The 18,512-nt window shown below is 43.3% G+C and overlaps 1 protein-coding gene across 1 annotated transcript in view; it reads right to left on the bottom strand.

Moving 5' to 3' along the window:
- SORCS3 (sortilin related VPS10 domain containing receptor 3) overlaps positions 1 to 18,512 on the bottom strand; it is a 650,006-nt gene that overhangs the window by 368,354 nt on the left and 263,140 nt on the right. The gene's annotated exons all lie outside the window — the stretch shown is intronic.

Raw genomic sequence — 18,512 nt, 5'->3', positions numbered from 1 at the left:
AGGAGCAATGGCGCATCAGGGGGAAGAGCCAGCAACACTGACCGGCTACCATTCGTTCCGCATGCCAGTGATCCTGCTGCCTACCTGTTCCTCCTTTGGGTGCTCTGACCTTGCACCAAAACCACGAGCCAGGGCTCTGAGAACAAAGGCAGGCCAACCAATCCACAGGCTCCTTTCTTTCCATCCCGCCTCTCTCCCCATGTTGGAGGGAGAGCCAGTACCCAAAAGTGGATTCAAGAAGCCAAGCTTCCTGCTGCTCCCGCCTCTCTTCCCCTCCCCCACCCCACACACCTCCCTCCCTTTTCAGGACCAGTATCATCAGGTTCTCATTCTGTCTGCCATCACCTTCCTTAGCTAGACTCAGGAAATCTCTCCCACTGGAGCTTCAGAAAGCCACAGAAGACTACTCATCATCTCTATGGTCAGGTGACCCCAGGGGTGCCTGCATTCCAACTCCGGCCCTGTGCTCTCCTAGTAACAGCAACTATCTGCCCTTGCCTTTTCCTTGATTACCTTCTAATCTAATCTCCCTTGATTTTCCCACCTTCTAACTTTAATCTGCTTCTGCCTTGGCCCACAGCTTAGCTTTATAAGCCAAGTGTCCCAGGCCTGGATTAAAGACCCACCCTCACCTCTGATAAGGCTTCACTGGCCTTCTCCCAGTTGCTGCACATTTCTCTGCACAAGTACAAAGTTCCCCATCTGTTGTACGCCCAAGGCACATACTGTACATGAAATGTACTCTTTGATTTTCTGATATCGTCATGATTAGTTTCCTTATATTCTGTTTCCCTCACCACAACATAAGGTCCTCAAGGACGAGGAAATTCAGAGAATGCTATGGGAAGAGGAAAGAACATGAACTTGGGGCACAGCAAACTCTAGTTCATTCTTAGATGGGCAGATCCCTGGTTTCATGACCAAGTGCAGGTTACTTCACCTGCTGGAGCCTCAAATTTCTTACTCAAAAAAATGCAGATAATCTAATCTTACAGGGCATTTACGAGGATAAAAAATACAACGTGTTGGAAACTTCCTAACAGGATACAGGCATTCTGAAATGTCAAAATATATATATATATAAATGAAAATACAAAGGACCTTCATGTCTTCTTCCAAAATGTACAGAACGTCTTACACATCGTGCACACTTGGCACATTTACTGAATAAACAAAACGTCAGTATTTCTAATCCTTCCTTAGGCTACAGGCCCCACATGGTCATTGGTTACGCTAACTTTAATAATCAGCATCCCCCCAAAACTGAATTCTTATCTTCTGTCTCCTGTCTACCTTAGGCACTAGGAATCACTGCCAATGAGAGAAATCATTGCCTTTATCTCTCGAACCCAGCTTAGTCTCTGGGTCTTAATGATTCTATCTCCTAAATAACTGAGACCTCTGATCGTCTCATCCTCATTCCAATGCAGTGGCTAGCGCATCATCGTTTTTACAACAATCCCCCAATCAGATGCTCTTGTTCAACCTTCTCCCCCTCCCACCAATCTCCATGCTGTCATCAGGCTATATATCAACCACACGGATCTGTCCACCTTACTGCCTGGTAGTAATCACCCACTGCCTACACACAGTGAAGTTGTATCTTTCAAGCTTAGTCTTGTAAAGTCTGGGTGTAACTTCCCTTACTAGACCCATTTCCAGCCACTGACTCCTCTGCCCCTTCCTCTCCAGCCTCATTCAGCTCCTGAATGTCCTGAATTTTTATTGCCTACGTTTCTGGCACAGCATTCCCTTCTATCTGAACTATCTCTACCCCCTATTTCCTTTACTTAGTAAATTTCTCTCTAATCTTTATTCTCAACTCTATTATCACCCTCCTTCCAACTTCCTCACTGGGGAATTAATCATCATTCCCTTTGTGTTCTTGTACTGCCTCACGCATTTTACTGTTCTAGTGTTTATCCTATTGTGATCACACTATTTTTATTCTGTAACATTTTCCTCAACTATACTTCCCCAAGAGCAAAAAGCCATTTCTTATAGCAGCCCAGTGCATTGCACCATACATGGTACTAAGTAAGCGCTGAAAATCTACTGATTTCTGCACTCTTTTGCTTTGTTTTTATTTGCAAGGGTTAATGAATACATGAATCTGTCTAAATCTACTCACATGTTCTCAAACACCTGCTGATGTCCAATCACAACTCAACAGCGAGCCACACCTAGAAAACATACCTGATACTTCAGATGCTGGCACAATTTGCAGAATGCTAAAGTCTTTTAGCATCTGGTACCAGGGAAGGATCTAGCATCAGCTTAAATGACACTAGAAGTAAGGTTAAATGACCAGTCATTCTGATCTCCTATCCTACCCAGGGCAGGGGAGAAGACATATCATAATCTCGAGAGACTATCAATAGTACATTTTTCTTAACACAAATAAAAAATTTTTATAGAACAAACTGCTTCTTGATTCTACAGTCTTGAGGGCACAAAGACGGCACCAGGTGGGGAAAGAACAGTGAACTTGGAATCTAGAGTAAAGAACTGACTCTGAAATGTACTCAAAGTGTTACCCTGGAAAAGTCTTCTCTACGTCTGTTAAAGAAAGAATCATCCTGACATTTCTTAAAATGGCAAGGCAGACATAATTCAGGACTATTGCAACAGGTATAGGGACCACAGTAATGAGGTTTTGAAATAGAGATGGGAGATTAGGCCATACTTCAAATACACCAAAGAAAACGTAGGAACTCAAAGCCAAAGAGAAGGGTGGGGATCAGTGGATAGAACATTACTAAGAAGGTATGGAAATTGTTTGCTGACTGGCAAGATTCTTGCTGAAGGCAGGCTGAGGTGATCAGATGTCACCTGGGTTATGGTTGGGGATGAGGACTTTGATCAGATATGGACTACAATGAGATATTGTAAGGGGTGGTGGGGATTCTGGCTAAACTCACTTAGCAGGATTGTTGCTAAAAAATGGGCTCTTGAGGACATATCTAAGGACTGGCCCTAGGTGAAAAGAGCTCAGAGGATCCTGACTGGAGCTTGGTTAAGAAAAGAATCTTTGCCAAGCCTCATTCTATCTTCAACACAAGAGGTTTAACTTGGATAATCATAAGGCCTCTTCTGGACTTTAAATCTTATTATCCCACCAACACAGCGCTAAGCTGCTTCCAACTAACGACTTTTCTTCATGCTATATATAGCAAACATCTTGCCTGTAAGAGCTAAATTCTCAGGTCTCCCTTCATGACTGATGTCACAACAGACTTCCTTCCAGAATCCAAATAACCCTCATCAAAGGTAGTGTACTTAACATGACACATAGTCTGTCTTTCTGGAAGCTGCACAACCAATTCACATTGTCTTTGCTCTTTTCCAAAAGTGGCTGCTGAGGGTAGGAGCTTCCCAACAAATGATATGCCATGGCTCAGCTTCCTTCGCTTCTGGGGCAGCGGCTGCTCAAGCAGGCACACAGACGCAAGTCTCACTCAGTGAGGGCCCCTCAAGGAGCCAGTGGGCCCTGGGGCCTAAGGAAGCCTAGACTCTGCCCTTTCTAGCATGGACACTGCACACTCCACTGACCACAGCGTGTGGTGGGCTTCCTTCCTGTGGGCTAGGGGCAGCTGGCAGAAGCCTCTGCACCACTGCCAGAGCCAGCAGTGCCAGGAGAAGTCACCTTGACAAAAAAGCAGATCATCCTTCACCTCATGACTCGAGACATCTGCCGGCAGGGTCACTTAGAGGAAGCAGGCTCATTTCCCCTATTTTAAAGCTAACTTCCCAAATCCTGATGCTAAATTCCTAAAGCTGAAATGTCCAGAAAGCTGGAGACACTGGGCACCTGCCATGTGCTGGGCCCTGGGCCAGTTACCATTTGGAACAGCTCAGAACACACAGCTAACCTGGCAGGCAGCACGTGAGAGGTGCCCAGCCACAGCGCTCCCAGCCTCTGTGTCTGTGCTCAGATTCCTCCAGTTCCAGAAGGTTATTCCACTGCTCTGTGTGTGTGTGTGTGCGCCTCTTGTTCTTCTGTTGTCTTTCATTATGAATTATTTACAACACACGGAAAACTATAAGATGCCAATCATAAATCTACCACTAGATATATATGTTGTCCATCAACACAAATATTTGATGATCTTTTCAAGTGTTTTTACATTTACATAAATGTTATCCCACAGGATATATATTCTGCAGCTAGCTTATTTTGTCCAACATTCAGTTTGGAGGATTTTATGCATGTTGACACACTTAGCCATAATCCATTCACTTTAACTGCTATGGAGCATTGTAGTTTACCAATAAACCATTGTCTATTTATCGTTTCAAACTCTGATAAACATTTTGTCTCTTAAAATTTGCTATGATAAATATTTCAATCACCATTTTTACACAAGTCTTTTCTAGAGAGACACCTTGATGTGAAATTACGACTCATACCCCATGCACAACTCTCATACCCCACACTTAACTTCTCTGCTGGTTATTGACAGATTTTTCTCTAAGGGGACTGTACCTTCAAAAAGATACTCCCTTAGTCTCCAGCTCCAGAAACTGAGTCTTTCTTTATTGCCAGGGTCTGAGTCCACAGCTCCTGACCAGTCTTGTCCCAGCTCTCTCTGTGTCCAAAATCTTCAATTCCAGAGCAACTGAATCCAGTTAGTAGCTGGACCCTGAGTCCTGGCCTCAAGACTCTACCATCTCTTGTTTTCCCATTTGCATCACTGTTGGTCATCTGCTCTGTGGCTCCACCCTGCCCAGGGACCTGCTTGTTGTCAGGTTGAGCCTCCCAGCTGCCAACTACTCACACTCCTCCCCAGGTACCCCAGGCTCACTGGTAGACTAGACGTCCACCCTCTTCAACTCCCCCAGGACTCCGGGGTTTGACTCCTCTAACTATTTAGGAGCTCCTGTCCCATCCTGATAAGCCTCCAGAAGACTTCCATGTGGGCCAATACGCTCTGGGAGCAGCCTCTTACCTCACCAACCTAACCTGTCATAACCCAGGTAGCTACCCAAGGCCACTTTCTCAATGACAATTTCCAGAGCTGAGTTGTGAATATAGTATACTTTCATCCACCCAGCAAGCTCCCATTCCTCTGATGAGCTTCTAGTGGAGAGGCTGGTGGCAACAAACATATGGGCTGCTATTTTAAAAGTAAAAGAACAGAAAAGAAAAACTTCTGGCCAACGCAGCCAAGTCGGCTTCCCATTAGAACTGAGCTGGAGCTCAGTACTCACCCCCGCCCTCACCCCAGCCCACTCTGCATTCCCAGCACCACGTTCCTGCCTGAGGTGAGAGAGCTCTGCAGGGCATGCTGCCAGTTCTTATGGGGCCACCAGATGTTCAGGATGGGGCGGACACACTGCTTTCCTAATCATGCCAGCTGCCTTCCCCTGTTTGCCACCTGTGCTCCTCAGTTCCCACCTCCCCCTCCAAGGCTTGTCCCTGAGAAGGAACTACGAAATATCAAGTTTTTCACTCTTCGATTCTCTTATAAGTCTTTCATCTTCTCAGTGGACTCCCTTCTCTGTGATATTATCTAAAATTAGTAAACCACCTCAGTCCTGATAGTTCCTTTTCCTGTTAGCAATTTTATTTTATTTTGCTTAGTTCTTCATGCATATCTATCTGTATTATGGCATTGACTATGTGCTAGATACTGGCCTTGCCCTCTGCTCCACCCAAGTCAGGGGCACTTATGAGGCAGTTTAGCACAGGCAGTGAGCTGTTTCCTATAAAAGGGCCAGAGTGTAAGTATTTTAGGTTTTGATGATTTCTGTCAAAACTACTCAGCTCTGCTCTTGTAGTTCAAAACAAGCCAAGCAGGATAGCTGATTGAATGGGTGTGCTGTGTTGCAATAAAGCATATTTACAAGAGCATGCAGGGCATAACTTGTCGGGCACTAGTCTAGCTGACTGCAATATCAACCCCTACCATCCCTACCAACAGCCAGGCTTCCATCTCACTTTTGTCTCTCAGACAGCTTCCCAAGATTTCAGCCAAGGTATTTGATGCCCTGCCCCACCATTCCCTGCCTGGCTGCCATCAGGTCAAAGTGTCTGCCTCAGCCTGGCACTCAGACGTGTGTAGTCTGCCCCCTTTCCTCCCCTTTCCCACTCTCCCAGTGAGATTACGGCTGGCAAGTGTCCGGATTTCCTCCTTTCTGACTCCCAGGTCTAGTACTAACTACATCGTGGAGACTTTTCCTACAACTTCAGCCCACACTCTCCCCTGAATATATCAACAGCATTAGGAGTTCCATATTTATTCTCTGAATACGCATATGTGCTCTTTTCAGAAATGACTAAAAGCTCCTTAAAAGAAAAATAACAAATAAAATAAATATATTCTGAAACTCCGAAAGTGCAGAGCACTAAGTAGAGAAAACAAGGAAGACAGAAGCAGGGCAAAGACAGCTCTACACAGGACTGGGCAAACTAGACCATGCGCTCTTCACTTCTCTGAACAATAGGGTCGCTATTGTAAGCACTCCGTAGAGAATAGTGAGAAACTTAGTTTAGCACCTGATAAACCCTGTGCATAAATGTGTATGGCTGTCATTTTTATGACTACTCACCCAGATTATATTTTTCTCAAGGACAATCACCTTGTTTTTTTTCCTTGATTTATAAATTCCTTGCTCTTAGGGGGTGAGGCACATGGATGCCCAATTAATCATTAAGGAATTTTTGGCTACTGTTTCCAATTGTACCATGAAAATACACTATGGCCCAGCTGCTGGGGAATCAAAAGGCAGGCCCATGCTTCCCAGTGCCAGACCCAGGGAAGTGCCCCACCCACAACCATTCCGCCTGAGTGTGCTCCACTGACCTACACTACACTGAGAACAGTCAACAATCAAACACCAGAGGCAATGAGGGGCTCCAGTGTGCAGTGAACCTCAGCCCACTCTGCAGGCAGGTCAGGAGTTTCCACAGTGCAGCTCCAGACCCATGGCTTCCCAAAGAGTCTTTACCATCCAAATGGGAAAATCACTGATGTTCCCCTCTAGCCTGTTCCACTCCCAGTCTTAGGGCCAGTGTCTAAAGCCACATTCATTCATGTCTTTGCAGTGGCAGAAGCCCAACCTGACTACAAATAACCAGCCAGAAAACTAATTCCAGACTTCAAGCCAAAGGCAAGTGATTTAAATAGCTTCCCTCCTAAGTGGGTATTGGCCCTATCCCCTACTTCAGAAAAACCACAGACAGGCTGAAGCCCAGGCAGAAGCTCACACAGCTCTCCATAATTCTTCATGTCATCTGACTCCACAGCCTCATTATCTCGTTTCACAAAGAGAGACACAATGATACAAAATAATTAATGTTCTCCTGCCCCAGCTATCTGAATGAGAGCCATTATAGTGTTCCAAGTACAGGGAATTGAAGGTTACCTGACTCTGCAGACCAGATCATGCAGAATTCATAGTTTATATAAAACAAAATGTAGACCCACCAGCAGTACCGTTCCAGCTCAGATCTAGGAGGGAAGGATGGGGTGTGGGGAGTTAGACAAAACATTCAGATCTTTGGTCTTTCCCATTGAAGTATGAACACTTCAGTTCTCACTGAAGAATCTCAGTTCAGAAAATAAGGCTGGATTGTTATTCTGAGGACTGAAAATGATGACAGACCTCAACATTATCAGCCAAGAGGCCTGCTTGTGACATATGGGTGAAGGGAGGAAAGAAGTCCTCCAGAGAAAGGAAAGCGCATGAGCAGAGCTCTGAGAGGAGGTGGTGTCCCATTGATCGCACCTTTATTCACATGGGTATAGTGTATTTTATACAACACACATACACATACACTATACAATAGCATTAAAGAAGCAGGTAATATCAAGATTATTGACCTAGAAACGTCTCTAAGACATAACTAAATGAAAAAGGCTGCTGGACAATAATGCATTAAAGACACAAACAGTGTACCCAGACAAAACAAACCGATATATTCCCATTCGGTTTAGAAGTGCGTATACAAGTGCATTTTAAAATTTCTAGAAGACAACACAAATGCATGGTAATAGAAGTTACCTCTGATTAGGGGTCCAGGGTGGGTTGGTTGGCTATAAGAACTAGAGTTTATTTATAATGTTATAATGTTTTCAAAACAAAAATATATCCATGTATCACTCATGCAGTTAAAAGTAATCACAATAAAGTGATTTGTTACAGAACAGTTCCAAGGCAGATCAGTAAATTAACACATCTGTAGAGAAACTCTATTATAGATAAGCATTTGCATTCTAAAAGGCAGCCCTGGCATAACCATAAGAGGATTCGTTTCAGAGTCAAGCAGATTTGGTTTCAAATCCAGCCTGTGCAACCTTAGACTAATTACATAAGTCTCCTATTTCATATCTGCTCAATGGGAATATAAATATCGCCTTCACAGGATTACCATGAAGCTTAAATAGCCCTAATATCATGCAGTTCACTATCAGTTGTTAGGAGACCTCATGGTGGAACAATAATGTGATCATTGGAGGAGAAATCGTCTCATACATCTCTCAGCAAATAGAAGGTAAGTTGTAGTTACATAAGCACCAGTGGGCAGGCTAAGGCCATCTCATTCCCACTATATAAGCAATCAGCGACCATAAGGCACATGGGAAGATGGAGGGGTTGCTACGCATAATCAAAGATAGCCTCCAGCAGGTAGAAATTAAAGTCCAGGGAAAACAGACTTCACTTTTTTTCAGCAAGTTTTCCTGAGGAAAAAAATAATGAGGCACAAACTAGAAGGTTCTGGACAGTTTTAGCAAGGCATTTCTATCTGGGGAGTAGATGTTTACCATTTCCCTTTAATATTACATGCAACCAGTTGAGTCCCTGTGACATGCACGCAATTATGTCTGCTGTGCACAACTAGAAACCCCCAGGATAAAATGGGTAGCTGCCTAATGGAGAGATGTGAACTCATGGAGAGCCTTCAGACCATCCCTCTACCCTGGAAAAGCTAAACTCTGTGCCTCATTCATTTGTAAATCGTTTTCTTCTCTGTCATAAGCATTATACCTTCTATGTGGTAAGCACTCAAGGCATTAATTAATCAGTCAAAACAGTCTATTTCTTCTCTGAACAACCAACCCTGTAGAGAAGACAGTGGTTCCTCTTGCTTCCATCTTCCTCCGAGAAACCTCTCACCTTTCCTGCCTCTGGTTTCCTAGCACTCAGCATCAGCGTCACTGTCAGGGAGCACCGTATCTACTCCCTGGGGATACACCTCTTTTCTCCTCTGCTGTTGTTTTATGTCATTATTTAACTTTTTGTGCATGAGGCTCCTTTTTCCAGAAAGAATCAGTCCTCTGAGGTCAAGGAGCTACTTGCCTGTCTCTTTTAACCCCTACTGCCTGCTGAATAATGCCATGCAGTTTAGATATTCAGGCTGAGCAAATGTGTCCCAGGGACTGAAATAGTCACACTCAGATTCCCTGCTGCTTGTGAAAGGTTCTCCTGGGAGAGACTGACAGCTAAGCAGATGTTGCTTCAGGCAGAGCTGGTTCTATCAGTTTATCTTACTGGTCATTTGGGGAAGAAAGAAGACTAAAGTTATGCCGCACCTGACATTGCCCAGCCCAAGGAAGAAGAGGAAATTCCCAGATACCCAGGAGTGAATCTCAGGAACCACAGGCACTCCATCTCCTCATGGGCCCAGAAATCTGAAATCTCACTTATCTCTTCCTCTAAAAGAATTATATGTTAATGGCTATGCTCCCTACGTATTATTTAAACATCACCCTGTTGAGCACCACATTCTACACTCCACATGCCCTTGACATGATCAGAGCTGTAGGGCTTGAAAACCAATCTCAGTTTTTTAAAGCTTTCCTTAGAAAGGTTAAGTAAGAAAAATAAGTAATTAGCCAGAAGTTGGGTTTGTTCTCAAGTCACAGAGTACTTCTTAAACCATCCTGCAGCCCTTAAAGAAATGCTCCTCTGAGACCAGAGGCAGGGCTCATTAAGTCCAGGTGACACGGACTGCCTCATCAGACTGGTGCCCATGGCTTTAGGGAAAATGAATGCCATACTCTGGCATTTTTAGAATATATATAAAAGGACTGAAAAGCAATGATAGAAATATTGTAGAATACAGAAAAGAATAATCTGCAACATGGACATCAATTATAGCCATGCTATACAGAGAGAAATCCACTTAATATTTTAATATTTTTTTTCTCTAATCTGTGTGTATGTGTCATTCTCTGTATACAGTTTGCTGTCCTACTTTTCCACTTAACATAATATTTAAATATCTCCCCATGCTGCTACATAGCCTTCCAAAATAATTTTCAAAGCCTTACAGCATCTCAATGTACAAACATATCATAAATTACTCTAACTGCCTTCTTGGTCAGATGGTTGGTTTCTGGCCAAATGTTTACATTAAATAACTTTAGTGTGTATTCTTCTACATAAATCTTTATGTGCATCTTTATCTGTTTCCTTAAAGTACATTCATGTAAGTGTAATTATCAGTTCAAAGGGTAAAGATTAACATTCTTGTTATAAAATATTCTATATGACATAAATATGCTGGTCAATCTGCACTTCCACTAACAGTACATGGAAGTACTGGTTTCACTGAATACTGGTCAATATTGGGCATAACTATTTTAAAATCTCCAGACATAGGTGTGTTGGCAACAATGTATTACAAAAATATAAGCCCTTAATCGTGTCTTCACACTAAAATGCTTTGTCTTTAACAGTGGTTCCCAAACTTTTATGACTCAGGACTCCTTCATACTCTTAAAAATTAATTCATACATTACATTCACAAATTTGCAATTTTAGAAATTACATCTGGCAAAATTTTACAATATTAATTTATTTTAAAGTAATAAATAGTTTTTTATGATAAAGAAACTAGAGTTTCCCAAGCAAAAATAATTTAGTGAGAAAGCACTGCACTGTTTTACATTTTTTGCCGAGTCCCTTAATATCTCACTTAACGGAAAACAGTTGGATTATATCTATATCTGTGCTTAATCATTATGATATCACATATGTCATACAACTTCTAGAAACTCCACTGTACATTTGAGAATGAGAATTTTTTTAAAAGCCCATAACATTTTATTATAATTTAAAAATAGCTTTGACTTCATTAATCCACTGATAGGGTCATGGACATTCCCCAGGGTTCCCAGGATCACACTTTGAGAAAATGGCAACCCATTCCAGGGTTCTCGTCTGGAGAATCCCAGGGACGGGGGAGCCTGGTGGGCTGCCGTCTATGGGGTCGCACAGAGTCGGACACAACTGAAGCGACTTAGCAGCAGTAGCAACAGCAGCTCAAACTGGGTCCCAAGAGGACTGCAACTTACAAAGAGATCGTTTCTAATTTTAATAAAACCTATGGACTTCTTGCAAATGTTCTCCCTTCTTTCTTCTTCCACCAGACCCTGTAAAGTTCAGATCCCATCTCCTGCATAAGGCCTTCTCATCTAACCTGCCTTTCAGTGATATTCCCTTTCTCTGATTCTTTACTGCTTTTATATCACTGCAGAACAATTTGATGTGCAGAACCCTCTGATGTTCATAGCCTCTTGTCCCCACCAAAACCATAAGCTTCTTGAGGTTGGGGATCAAGCCGTTGGCACACACTTGGGCTCAATAACTGATTTCTCAGAAGAGAGCTACTCTAAGTCACTGCGGCATTTAAGGAACTAACATTTGCATGATACTTTACACAAAACGCTTTCTCTTGAGATATTTTCTTTAATTCTAACAAGGACCCTTTGACATAGACATTTTATCTTTGTCATAAAAATGAGGAAGTAGAGACTCAGAAAGGTTAAGTGACTAAAGCAAATGGCAACACGGAAACTTAAACCTTGGTCAACAGATTCCAAATCCCATGCACTCTACCCCAGTGCTTGGCTACTAACTGGCAGCAGTGGTGACTGAGCCCCACAAAGTGTCACAGAGTAGAGATTTCACAGACTCATCCTTTCAGGGGAACGCCAAAGACATTCCTAAGAGGAGGTACTACACAACCATTAAAAAGAAGAGTGTCTGAAGTCAAAACTAAATTGGAATTCCTATCCTCCCACCTACTAGCAATATCACACTGGCACATTTCCTTAGCTTTCTAGGCCTCACTTTCCCCATCTCTAATATAGGCATAATTGCCACCAGGCAGAGTTGTTGAGAGAACCCAATGAGAAAATCTACATAAAGTACAGTGCAAGAATCAGCTTCGTTCTTGGATACACTTCCATTCCTTCCTAAAACCATCACCATCATCCCTTATTTCCCCTCTGGAAAACAAGGATTTCATGAAATGAAGATAGGCACTGCCTAGAGCCTAAGCAATCTATTGAACAGGAAAATACTTCATCCCAGACACCTGGGTCTGGAGTCTTTGGAACATAGAGGTTGCAGAAGCCCAGGCCAAAAGCATCACTGGAAAGAAAGGACAGTGTTTTGTACCAAAGGACACTCACTGCCAACCCATGTGAGAGACTGTGTGGGTCTTAGCTCTGGAAGCCAGCCTACTCCTCTCAACATACACATAGACCCCTCAAGCTCATGTCCCCTAGGAGTCTCTGGAACTCCGTACCTCTCCGGACATAGGTTGCTTCTCTGGGGAAAAGGTAGTGCTCAGTTGGTCAGGTCAAGATGCTGAGAGGAGACAGAGGCCAGGTTGGGAACAGTGCCTCCCAGCCCAGTAACAAATACCAGGACTGGCAACAACACAGTGTGTTGACTATCTCCAGCGGCTCAAACTTCAGCATTCAGCAAGTCCCATAAGTTATGGTTGACTGGGTTTCCAGAATCCTGTGGTTATCGACACTCCTTGTTTCTAACCAAAAACAATGATCCACAGTTTGAGTACTTTTCTCTTTTGTAAAATGAGAGGGTTGAAATCAATGAACTCAAAGATTCTGCCATCTTCAAACTTCTGTGCATCTGATCAAGCTCCAAATGGCTTCTGGCTGCTTTCAAAATGCAGATCTATGCTCTAAGCATGCAAATCTGTCATCACCAAGGGCCACTGAGGTCCTGCAAAAGACTGCCTGAGGTCAGGCATGTCCCTAGAATAAGTGTTCAGCTTCCCAAATGTCTACGAGCCTATGGGTCACCTAATCTAGACAACTAAGGAATGCTCTCAGAAAGTGTCATGTGGTCTTGGGGAGACAAGATCATTTCTCACTAAATAACTAGGAAGCATGGCATGAGTCAGTCTTGGAAGCCAAGGGATAATATGTGTCATTTTAAACACAACATCTGAACCATCATGAAATGATAGGCAAAATAATATAGCATATCAGTGAAATTTTGATACAGCCCTCTCCTGGAAAGATTAGGGAGGAGGCAGAAGCTCAGAGAGAGGGACAATTAGTAAAGGGATTCAAAAAAGCAATTAGATAAAACTCTGTGAGGACAAAGGTCCTACTAAGTCCCCAGTGTCCACTCCCTGGCCCTCAATCACTATTTTCAATAAATAAATGAATAAAGGACAAATGAGTAGGAAGCAGTTAGAACAAATTCAATAGGATAACAGTGTTGTTAAATGAACACATTTTGGAGTCGGAGACACAGCAAAGAGTCGAATGTGACTAAGACACACACACACACACACACACACACAGAGACCTATAAATGTGCGTGCTCAGTTGCTTCAGTCATGTTTGGCTCTTTGTGACGCTATGGACTATAGCCCACCAGGCTCCTCTGTCCTTGGGATTCTCCAGGCAAGAATACTGGAGTGGGTGCCATGCCCTCGTCCAGGGGATCCTCCCAATCCAGTGATTGAACCTGCATCTTCTGTGGCTCCTGCGTTGCAGGTTAACTCTTTACTGCTGAGCCACTGGGGAAGCAAACAAACTAAACTAAGTACTGCACAGGGTTATTTGAGAACTTAGCAATAACTCAGTGAGGAAAAGCGCATAAAACATTTATCACAACATCAGGCTTATTACATGTGTGTGTGCTCATTCACTCAGTCATGTTGACTCTTTGAGACCTCATGGACTGTAGCCCACACTCACTCAGTCATGTTGACTCCTTGAGACCCTCACAGACTGTAGCCCACCAGGCTCCTCTGTCCATGGAATCTTCCAGGCAAGAATACCAGAGTGGGATGACATTTCCTACAGGGGATCTTCCCAACCCAGAGACTGAACCCACTTCTCTTGTAGCTCCTGCACTGGCAGGCAGAGCCTTCACCACTGTGCCACCTGGGAAGCCCTAGGCTTATGATTACTTAGGTTTTTAATATTGATTTTGGCATATGATGGTGATGACGAAAATGATGCAGATAATGATATTCATTAGTGCTAGCAGGCTCAGAGAAAAGGAAGGAAGATTTTATTGAAGAGGTGAGCTTTGAAGGAAAAGATGGAGAATCAGGAGTCCAGAGGAAGACAAAGGCTTGGAACCTAAAACACATTAATATTTTCAGAAAATAATTAGGAATTGAGCCTGATCTGAAAGAAATATTCTTACACAGGCATAAATGAACATAAGTTTTTATAAGTAGAATAAGATTTGGTAGAGGGTCTTGAATATCTGCTAAAGAGCTTGAACTTTATCTTACAAACAACAGGGGCCCCCAACGTTCTAGAATCTGGCAGAGACACAACAGAAGTCCATTTGGAAAGACTAATTGGTCGCTGATGGATATGATGGGCTGATGAACCATGTTCTTCTAGAGGTAGAAAGAATTATTAGGAATCCATCTCACTAGCTTGATGACAGTAGGTTGTAAGAAATGAAGAGGGACACAGAAGAAGCATAATGTGTTTACTCACTTGGGGCAGAGATGAAGGAGAAGAAACAGGTAAAGACAGCTTCAAGATTCCAAGCCTGAGTGCCTAAGAGAATGCTGTTGCCACCGACAGAAACAAGAGTGGAGCTGACATCTCTGGAGCAGCTTATAAAGGGTTTATGAGAAAACAGGGAAACATTCTAGGCTCAGTTGCCTAAAACCAGAGTGTCCTTCAGTTGTGTCCGGCTCTTTGCAAGCCCATAGACGGTCCATGGAATTCTCCAGGCCAGAATGCTGGAGTGGGTAGCCTTTCCCTCCTCCAGGGGATCCTCCCAAGCCAGGGGTCAAACCCAGGTCTCCCGCATTGCAGGCAGATTCTTCACCAGCTGAGCCACAAGGGAAGCTCAAGAACACTGGAGTGGGTAGCCTATCCCTTCTCCAGCGGATCTTCCCGACCCAGGAATTGAACCAGGGTCTCCCAGAATACAGGCGGATTCTTTACCAACTGAGCTATCAGGGAAGCCCTGATTGAGGGAATGCTTGTAGGCAAAACCTAATGAAAGAGAGGGAGGCAAGACAGGGAAGGGGCAGCAGATCATTGGGGTTGAGGTTCCAGGTAAAGCCTGATCCACAGGGGGCTCCAATGGGTAACTCTCTCCATAGACTTGACCCACTCTAAGGCAAGGGGCCAGGATTTTGTGCTCCACACCAGCCAGTTATTGGCCATCCCAGATGTGGGAAGTGGTGACCTCTGGAGGAAGTCATCACATCTTGCAGCTGATGAGTGCCTAAAGGGAATGTTAACCTAAATTTAACCTAAGGCTTATTAGCATGTAACTCTCAGCAATTGCCTTCTATCATTACTGAGATTATTAGCATTGAGAAGATGGCAAGATATCCAGCAAACTGATGAATGAAAGGAAACAACACTGGGCAACTACAGTCCCCTGCCTCTATACAACTTCCATCTGAGAATATCACTTCCCCTTTATTTTCTGACCTGCTTTGTGTAAGCAGCAGATAGCCTAGTAGCTGTCATACTCCAGAGTTTCAACATTAGTCTTACAATTCATCACGGGTGCAAAAGCATGAAAGAAAAGCTAGGTGAGGCTTTCTAAAAGTGGAGGAAAGATAGGCTGTTTCTATTTTAAGCACTTGAATATGAATGGGAAAACCTCTGGGCCCTTAACATTCTCTTCAAGTTCATATATACCTGGCCTAGAGCCGTCTCTTCTGGATGGAGCCCATCCGCAATGCTGCTGTAACACATCTTGAATTCTATATGACTGGATTTCCCTTGTGTGTGGTAGGAATCTCTCCGAAAGGCTGTGCATACATTTAAAGTTAGTTTTAATGTTCCAGTCAAGCTGAACTCTCTGTTTAAGAGCTGTATACTAAATCCTGTAGTAGAGAATCACTCCCAAATGTGTATTTCCTCTGAAACTAAGATCTAACAGAAAACATGCTTGCATTCTATTGGAAGCTGGGCTTCAGTCTTTGACCCAGAAATCAACAGATGTTTATCAAATGCTCATAGTGTGACAGGCACTATGCTAGATACCGTATACCTTAGGAATAGTAAAAAGACATTCTGGCCAGAGAACAAAAGTGAATATAGGAAGAGAAAGGCTGGATGTGCATCCCAGAGAGTGTATACATTGAAGCATTAGCTGCAGTAGCAAACACCACCAACATGTCCGTGACCTAACACTATGTTAGTGTACTTCTGATCCACTTCATAGTCTATCACAGACTAGCAGTGAGGCGCGGGCAGGAAGAGGCGCTTGTTCTGCACCATGATTCAGAAACCCGGGCTCTTCTCATATTAAAATTCTGCTATCTTCTAGATATATTAGGAATTTTCAGTTGAACTGGTGGAAAGAGATATGAGTGAGAACTGTTTTTTCCATGAACGGAAGCGGCATCCATCCTTCCCAGCCTCTCTCTGTGTGGGCCAGGATTCAGTCATATGCCTACGTTTAAGGAAAGGAATGCTGCTCAATCACAAGTCATGTCCAACTCTTTGCGACCCCCTGAGGTGTAACACTCCAAGCTCTGCCCTGTTCTTCACTACATCCGGGAGTTTGTTCAAACTTATATCCATTGAGTCAATGATGCCATCTAACCATCTCACCCTCTGCATGACTGAGTGACTAAACAACAACAATAACACACACACACACACACACACATATACATGTATAGATGTACACACACACACACACACAGATATATATATGTATATAGTGTTAGTCACACAGTCATATCCAACTCTTTGTGACCCCATGGACTGTAACCCACCAGACTCCTCTGTCCATGGGATTTCCCAGGCAAAAATACTGGAGTGGATTGTCATTTCCTTCTCCAGGGAATCTTCCGATTGAAGGCTGAACCCGGGTCTCCTGCATTGCAGGCATATTCTTTACCATCTGAGCCATTAGCATTTGATTATATATATATATACACACACAAGTAAACAATGAAATAATATTTAGCCTTAAATAAGAAAAAATACTGCCATTTGTGACAACATGGATGAAGCTGGAGGGTATTATACTAAGTGAAATAAGCTAGTCAGGGACAAATACTGCATGATATGACTTTCATGTAGAATCTAAAAAGTAAAAATAAATAAAAGAATCAAACTCATAGAAATAGAGTAGAATAGTGGTTGTCAGGGGCTATAGGTAAAGGAGATAGAGGCTTGCAAAAAGACACAAATTTTCAGTTTTAAGACTGAAAGGTCAAGTCTAAGGATCTAATATTATGGCCACTGGTAATAATGTGTTATACAATTTAAATTTGCTAAGAAAGTAGAATTTAAGTGTCCTGACCCAATAATAATAATAAAATTATTCAACAAACTTGATCCCCCATGCAGTTAGAAACCTGCGCTGTAAAATCTATGTAAGTTCTGGGAATAGGTTGTGGTGATTATTGTACAACTTTGTGAATATGCATAATGCTATTGCATTATGCCCTTAAAATGTCTAAAGTAGTACATTTTATGTATATTTCTACCATGATTTAAAAAAAAATGTTCATTAGAAAGAAAGGGAAAAACAGCTAGTCTCGATGAGCCCAAGTGGCTTGCTCTAGGTCACGTGTCTGCCAAGCCGCGTGGGCGTTTGGAGCCATGTCTCCTTGACTTTAGAACACAAGTCATTCTCTGAGCCAAAGAGACCGGCAGACGACTTGGAAGAGGCCATTAGAGCCCGATCCTACCTCTCCTCCTCAATGGTGCTGAGGAGCATATGTGTGACCAGGGAGATTTTGCCCTCTGTTCTCCACCTCCATGAAAATGAATGAGCTGAACTGAGTGTGAGAAGTCAGGATAGGCGGCACGTATCTGAATCTGTGTCCCCAAAGGTTAGCTGGCAGGCATGAGTGGGGCTACTCCACTCAACATTTGGTATTCTTCTGTTTTTCAACCATTTAAAAACGTGAAAGCTGTCCTTAGCGCACAGGCTACACATAAACCAGAAGGGAGGCAGGGTTTGGCTCATGGGCTACAGTCTGCTGACCTCTGCCTTTGGCCCCTGCCTTCTTGCCCCCTCCCCATTATTAGCTCCCTAACACCTTACTGACCTAGAGGCACCAACACTCAGCTTACCTCCCAGACCAAAATCTGCACTCATACTTCAAGCCATGCTTTCTCTGAGCTGTGCCTTGCCTGAACCACCCCAGTCCCAGGGCAGCATCCTGGACTTTGTCCTTCGTGGCTAGAATGCTCATCTGGCTCATGCTACCTTTAGTAGTGGGCAAGCAAACAAAAGGGCTGCTAAATGCTGTGATTCTTCATGCCTTCAAAAGATCTGCA

This window comes from Budorcas taxicolor, chromosome 23 (genome assembly GCF_023091745.1).
Source record: "Budorcas taxicolor isolate Tak-1 chromosome 23, Takin1.1, whole genome shotgun sequence".
Taxonomy (NCBI): domain Eukaryota; kingdom Metazoa; phylum Chordata; class Mammalia; order Artiodactyla; family Bovidae; genus Budorcas; species Budorcas taxicolor.
This window is presented reverse-complemented; position numbering and strand designations above follow the sequence as displayed.